Source organism: Onychomys torridus, chromosome 13, assembly GCF_903995425.1.
Source record: "Onychomys torridus chromosome 13, mOncTor1.1, whole genome shotgun sequence".
NCBI lineage: Eukaryota > Metazoa > Chordata > Mammalia > Rodentia > Cricetidae > Onychomys > Onychomys torridus.
The window spans coordinates 40,914,180-40,922,056 of record NC_050455.1 but is presented as its reverse complement, the minus strand read 5'-3'; positions in this window follow the sequence as shown (position 1 = coordinate 40,922,056).

Genomic DNA, 7,877 nt, shown 5'->3' with positions numbered 1-7,877 from the left:
AAAAACAGACACAATGATCAGTGGAATAAAATCAAAGACATAATTGAAGACCACATACCTATGGACATCTGATTTTTGACAAAGAAGTCAGAGACACACCGGAAAAAAAAAGACAGCTACTTCAGCAAATGTTGCTCATCAGACTGTATGGCTACATGTAGATGAACACAAATAGATACATACACCTTTAATCCCAGCACTCAGGAGGCAGAGGCAGGAGGATCCCTGTGACTTCGAGTCCAACCTGGGCTACCAAGTGAGTTCCAGGAAAGGCACAAAGCTACACAGAGAAACCCTGTCTCAAAAAACCAAAAAAAAAAAAAATAATAATACAAGGACCCTCATTAATCATGCATCAGCTATATGATGCCACATGGCTTACATTCCCCTATTGACAATGACACAACTTTATCTCCATCATCTTTATTGCTTTTCTAAGTCTGACACAAAGGCAATGGCTTGCATACCTAAGGCAGAAATATACTCTGGAGGGATACTATAATACAACAATCTTGTGTTGTGTTGCTGTTCATTTTGTTTCTTCTTCTTAATTCTTTGAAACTTTTGAGTTTTACACAACACATTTTGACCGTATTCACTTCTTCCCCAACTCTTCCTAAACACACCCTTTCCCTCCCAACCCAACTTAGTGTTATATTAACTTTTCATTAATTCTATGAGAATTTTATACAGTGTGTTTTTGATCATTTTCAACCCCCCCCCCCATTGCTCTTAGATCCATCCCCTTTTTGTATCTACTTGTGTCCTTTAAAAAAAAATCCATCAAGTGCAATTTGTGCTTTGATGTTTGGCTTTCTACTGTAGTGTGGCCAGTTTACCAGAGCCTATGTTCTTATAGAAAACTGACCTCTTTGGTTAGGTTCTAGTATCTCCTTTTCTTAGAGTAGCGCTCCCTTCCCAATTTTCCCCCTTCACGATGGAATATGTTCTGGTTTGAGTTTACACAGGGCTTGTTTAGGTGGCACAACATCTGTGAGTTCCTAAATGCCATTGCTTGGCTCTGTCTGGAGAACTTTGATTCCTTGTGCTCATATACCACCTCTGGCTCTTAGATTCTTTCTACTCTTCTGTGATGACTCCTGTGTCTGGTGTGTGTGTGTGTGTGTGTGTGTGTGTGTGTGTGTGTGTGTGTTACAGATGTTCCATTTAGGGTTTATCATTGAGCATTACCCACTCTCATATTCTCTGCATCTATGAGTATAATGATAAGTTATTTGTAGTTTGTTTAATAATAATAATTCCATTTTAACTCTCTCTGTGTTTGTGTGTGTGTGTATTGTATGTGTGTGCATGTGTGTGAGCATGTGCACATGTTTATTTTTAGGGTTTCTCCTCAATGATGACTCTTTGAAATGCCTTTATTTATATTTATCCTTCCTTGTATTCCTTCTTCTATCCTGCCATTTCCCCGCCTCCACTTTACCCCTTCTTGTTCCATTATTTAGTTAACTTCCGAGGGTCACCGTCTTCTAACACCAAGGTTCCACACCTAGCACTCCTTAACCTCCTTCATCTCTTCCAGTGCTGCTTCCTTTTAAGTCCTTAGCAGACAAAGCCCAGGCAGAGGCCTGGTGTGCTGTGAGTATTTTTAGGGTATGCCTCATGCCTGTGGAAACATCAAGCGAATGGCAAGACTGTTCTAAATGCAACCCTTACAATGTCAGTTCTCTGTTCTCCCTGCCCTATGCTTTTCACTGTCCACTTCATTGGAGGTCATATGAAGGCAAAATGTACCTAAGTATTTTACTGAATACCGTGTGAGGTCTAAAGGAAAACACTCTTTGTTTCAAATGTACATTAGTGTGTGTGTGTGTGTGTGTGTGTGTGTGTGTGTGTGTGTGTGTGTATGTTTATTGTAAACCTACACAAGAAATTCTTAGAATTATTCTCTCCAATCTGTAGTCTACATCTCACTTGAAAAAGAAATTCATTTATTCGCAAACACAGAGGAACCCCAACCTCTACCTTTTTCTCTTTACTGTCACTGGATAAAGTCTGTTCATTCACACAATTTTAAGAAGTCTGTGAACCAGGTGATGAGCTAATATGATTTTTGCACAATTTCCCCCCTTGCTTATTTATATCTAGATTGTCAGTTTCCTGAAGGCACAGCCCCTTCAGAGTCAACTTTGAACCCCATACAAGAATATATCTTTTCTGGACCATAAAAGGGGCTCCATATACCTATGGTAGGTAAGAAAACTGGCCTGGGATCACAAGAGTGAGAGAGCTAACTATGACCCTCACAGGCTACAGCACACAGGAGAACAGGCCTTGCACCTTGCCTGGGGAGCCCATTAGAGCTGACCCTGTTGTGTATGGAGGGCAGGCAGGTGAACCAGCCCTGAAGGCATGAGAACAGGAGAGCTGACACCCCCACTTTGTGTGCCCCTTACAGCAATTGGGAGAAAAGGCCCTCCACCTTGCCTGGGTAAAACCATAGAGTTGGCCCTGGTGGTGTGAGTGTGGGTGACCTCGATCTGAGGGCCTGAGAGCAGGAGAAGTGGCCCCACTCCTTGCTATAGGCTGCATTGGGTGAGCTAGCTGAGGCAGAGCTGGAGAGCTCTCCTAGGTAGTAAAGATGAAGGAAAGCTGGCAGGCTGACCAACCCAGCTACCACCCAGGCCCACCCCAACATCCATGCCATCTATGAACTGTTGGGACATGTGAAAGAGACTAACCTACAGATCCAAAACAGCAGGATCTCTATGACACAGGACAACAGGATATCCAGGAGGAGCCCCCAATGAGAGCACATTGTCAGTGGTGTAGCAGAAGCCCAGAGGTCTCGGCTAGACCAATGACTTGTGGCAATGGACACTAGCAAGTAAAAATGAACGGGCTAAAGGATAAACTGACTTAATGGGCCACACTACAGCTTCCAGGACAAGATCTCTCTCTCTCTCCCCCTCTCTCTCCCTCCCTCCCTCCCTCTCTTCCTCCCCCCTCTTGTTTTGTTTGATTTTTGGTTTTTCTTTTAAATTTGATTCTATTTTGGAGGGGGTGTTGCAAGCAAGGGCAGAGGAAGGATGTGAGGGGGTGGGGAGATAAGTGGGATTGGAATACATGATATGAAATCCACAAAGAATCAATGAAAGTTAAACATTAAAAAAAAAAAGAGGTTCCATAACCGTTTATTTGTTTGATTTTTTTTTTTTAAAGTTGAATTACAGCCACGCTGTTTCCAGAACTGATGTTCATAGAGGGACTGAGAAAATGGCTTACTCTAGGCATGATAATTTTGCGTATTTCAAATATCCAGCTGTATCTTAAAAATAGGCTTTTATGATCATTTGCTGTTTCTGTAATCTTTTAATTATTCCTCACATCAGCCTCAAGTAAAGGAATAATGATAGCAAACCCTGAGAGCTTAGTAAATGCCAAATGTATCTTCCCTGTATAGCTTCATTTGGCCATCAGAGTGCTGCTAATAGAGCTGTTGTTATCTGCCTTGCAAATGAGCAGGAGGGCAGGTGGTTGGAGAGAATCTTCCTTAAGGTGTACAATGAGTTATCAAGGTCATTGGGAATCAAGTGAAGACTTCTTGATTCTAGGCCACCCTCTTGTACAAGTACAGAGATAAAAGATGATCCATCATTTGCGACAGCTGGCCAGACAATCTTGAAAATAAATTGAGGTGATAATTATTTTGACACTTGAATTTTCACTGTAGAAAAAAAACTTTCAGCTCTAAAAGTATTTTTAGTTGCTTGTTATTGGTACATGCTTCCTTCCCAGGCATGCTGACTGGGGAGCATTAAGCAAGTTTACTTCCAGGGAGGAACACATATACTGTATTTGACCAGAGACTGAACTTTATAAATATTATACCACTTAACATGTGTTTGCACCACTTTTTTAAACCTTTAAATGGCTAATAGTTACATAATCATACCTGTATATGAGTTTATGTGCTATTTCAGTGTGTACTTTGTGCAATGATCAGTTCACAGTAACTGACATATCTATCACCTCAAACTGTTAACATTTCTTTTCATGGAGATTTCCTAAATCCTCTCTCTTATATATATTAAAATATGTAATTAGTTGTGAACCACATTTGACCTATTGTGTGAAACACGAATTGCTAAACGAACTTATTAATAAAAAAAACCCAGAGCCAGATATTGGGGTGAAAGCCAAACAACTCTGCTGGCTGCATAAATAGTAGAAGCCCGAGGGAGTTTCAAGGCCACTACCTAGTGCGGAAGCAGTCCAAGATGGGGATCCAGGGGGAGCCCACCACCCACCAGGAGAGAAGAAGCCAAAGAGACTCTGGCCCATGTGGGGTGGAAACCCCGGCCACATGTGGCTCGGGCCTGAACCCCAGAGAAGTGAATTTTTATTGATTTTGTGCTACAAACATTGGGTTGCCAGAAGTAACACAAATTGCTAAGCAGTTTTCTTAATTAAAACAAAACAAAACAAAACAACCCGTAGCCAATATTGGGGTGAAAGCTGAAAGATTGGAGGAACAGAACAAGCCAGCTACAAATTCTTACTGCTAGGAAATCCTCAGCCCAATAGAGTTACATCCTATATATGCTTTATATACCATTCTGTGCCCTGCCATCTCACTTCCTCTCTCTGCCCAGCTACATCACTTCTTCTTTCTGCCCAGTTCTATCAATTGTGCTATAGAACATTAGAAGTTATTGCTTCTCTCCAACCGTATCCTCATTGTTTCTTACCACCTTCTATCCACCTCTCCCCAAACCATTCATGACCTCTGCTAAGCACTAATAAATGGTATTTTCTGGATGGACTGGAAATAACACTAGTATTCTTAATCATTCTTTCATTATAGATTAATCTATAATTCTAGGTTATGAACTTTCTAATGCCATCATCCCTTTAAGGGATGCGTATCTTGAACTTAAGTTAAACTCAAGCATGAATTCTGTAATGTATTTTGCTTCTTATTTAGTTAGATGACTAGCAAAGATTTTCCTATGTGGATTCAACATAGAATACAAATGTATACGTGCTTTGAAAAAGTAAATGTCAAAAGTCAACAACCTGATGACTTACCAGAGATTTGCTCTATGCATTTTAGGATGTAGTTGCCTGTTTTTTTCTGAAGAGACAGAATAGACATCTATTCATTCCAGATATGGCACTAACAACAGAACAAAGTAATTATCCCACTCAACACTTGCTTCAGGGAGCAGTAAGTTGACTGGGGATTCTTGGGAACATGGAGCTGGGGTTGCTTATAGTAGCATGGGTGACACAGAGCTAGCTGTACCACCGAAGACCCTCCATGAGTGATGACTCCTGAAAGCTACATCTCAACTTGTACATAGCTTTGTTAAAGAGCCTCCTCCTCAGCATTCATTTACTGCTTAATTAACCTAGATGAGGAGTCTCCTGGATCTCATAATTTTCTGACTTTTGTTTTATTAGTGTCCTGATTCAAGAGTCCCTGTCCTTCCTCCAGGAGAGATAGATGGTTTCAATCTAGAGGAAACTGCTGTACAAGAGACATATTGGTTCTATCTACTACATGCTAATTCCTCTTCCTCCTAGATATAAAAATCAAAAATGCCTTCCAGAGTTGTCGTGGATCCTATGAAGAGCAAAGTTGCCCTAATGAAGAATAGCTGTGCATCAGTGTCTAAAAAGGTTTCAAAGCTAATCAGCATTTTAAATGTGAAACATAAAAGAAACACAAGAAGGACTTAATAAATAAAGCATTTTATGTCAAGTAAATGCCAAATGACATAATGGAGTGCTGAACAACTGAAGAGGTTCTAATAGTTTTTTTTTTTAAATACAGAAGAGTCTAGAAACATAGACTAGAAACATAGAAGCATCTAGAATTCCCATGACAAACATAAACTGAAGTGATTATTTCATGTTTAAACTTAGTTGCATTGTTGTAACAACATCATCTCTCACACAACACTGATGTGCCAATTTGAATTTGGTTGCGATTATAATTTTGTTTGTATATATTGTGTTAAACTTGTTTTGCCTTTGAATACAAGCTCTAAACAAACTCTAAGCATAAGGAATTTATGTTTGGTTTTGTATTTATACATATTTAACAAACATAATAATTAAAAATAATTTGTCAATACTGGAAGTCTTCAAAGAACACTTCTTTCTTTGAAAGGATTCATTATTTTTCTGTAAAACATGGCATTTGGAGTATTCTAGGGTGGACAGAGCAAGGATCACAGGTCAATGGGAAGTTGACATGTCAAAGAAATTTGGGCAAAACTACAAACTTTGAGATTAGATTTCTGCTGCATTTTAATTTTAGCTAACCATATAAGGAATAAAGTGAATCTCAATTTGTTTAGCTAGCTTACAAAATGACACTGCAAATTGCATTATCCATCCACATCAGCCGCTCCTCGCTGCTTTCACCTCTTCAGATATGCCTCTGTTCACAGGTCATGAACCATTCTGTGTGTGTGTGTCTCTCTCCCACATCACACCACACATTGGTTCACCATAATAGTGCCTGTCTGCCTGATGCACCTGTGTGGGTCTTGCTGTTCCGCTCAGTTCGTCATAGAGCTGGGCAGGACATGGCTTCTTCCTTGGATGCTCAAGTGGTCCAGTCTAAGCCTGCATGTGGATCTTGTTCCACTCTGCCTGTCATGGTTCTGTGCTAGACTGGTGCTCAATTGCCTCGCGCCAGAGGGGCAGGCTTGTGGTGAATTTCTTCTCAGCCAAGTCTAGAGACTTGGTGCAGAATTGTGTTTGTCCTCCAGGCCTGCCAGGCCTAGAAATAGCAGGAGGCTCATGAGTGAAATTCTTCCCACCCCAAGTCTAGAGAGCTGAGGCAGAGCCCCATTACACTTTCTTATCTCCTCTCTTCTGTTCCCTTTTCCCTCTCATATTCAAATGTGCACTGTCTAAATTAGCATATATTAATTTATATTAATTGTAAAAAAATAACAAACCTCATTTGTATTTTCATACATGTATATGCACTTTGACTTTCTTTTTGTTTTGTTCTGTTTTTCGAGACAGGGTTTCTCGTTTCTCTGTGTAGTTTTGGAGCCTGTCCTGGAACTCACTCTGTAGCTCAGGCTGGCCTCAAACTCAGAGATCCTTCTTGCTCTGCCTCCCAAGTGCTGGGATTAAAGGCGTGCACCACCACTGCCCGGCATACTTTGACTTTCTGTTCCCTATCATCTCCCACGACCCTCTCTTACCCTCTCTGCTCTCCATTGGTCCCCTTCCCCTTCCCATAGTTCCCTTCTGCCTTCATGTCTTATTTATTTTTTAAAACCTAAATTCTGAGGAGAGAATTTTTTGGAACATTTCAGGTCATTGTCAATCTTGTTTTCTCTCCCTCAGGTAAAAGCGACACTTTATTGTTTTCCCATGTCTTTGCAGACTGTTGTGTTGCCTGGCACTTGAAGGTCATTTTGCATTTCTGAAAAGACACAATAAGAATCCAGGTCACGAGTCAGGCCAAATGTGACTGCATTATTAGGATGAGCCTCTGCTAATTAGGACCATTTCTTTCTTCAAAAACGTCAGGGTTATATTTTAGATACACTCTTTGGAAAAGAAACACTCCCTGCTACTTCATGTAGTATAGTTAATGTAAAATGTTAGCAAAGACAGTTCATGTAGGAAGCCCCACCTGTCTCTATACAGGATGCAGTGCACAGTTTATGCTTTGAGATCTGTTGTGTGTAAAAAACAAAAACAAAAACAACAACAACAAAAATTTCTTCAAATTGTCATGATTCGGAACCTGTCCCCTCATCTCTATAAATGAACCCACAACATGATATGATAGAAAATTGGGGGTTACGCTTATGATGTCATACTCAAGACAAGTGGAAGCCTATGTCTGGCTTCTTCTTGTATAGTGTTAGGAGCTGCCA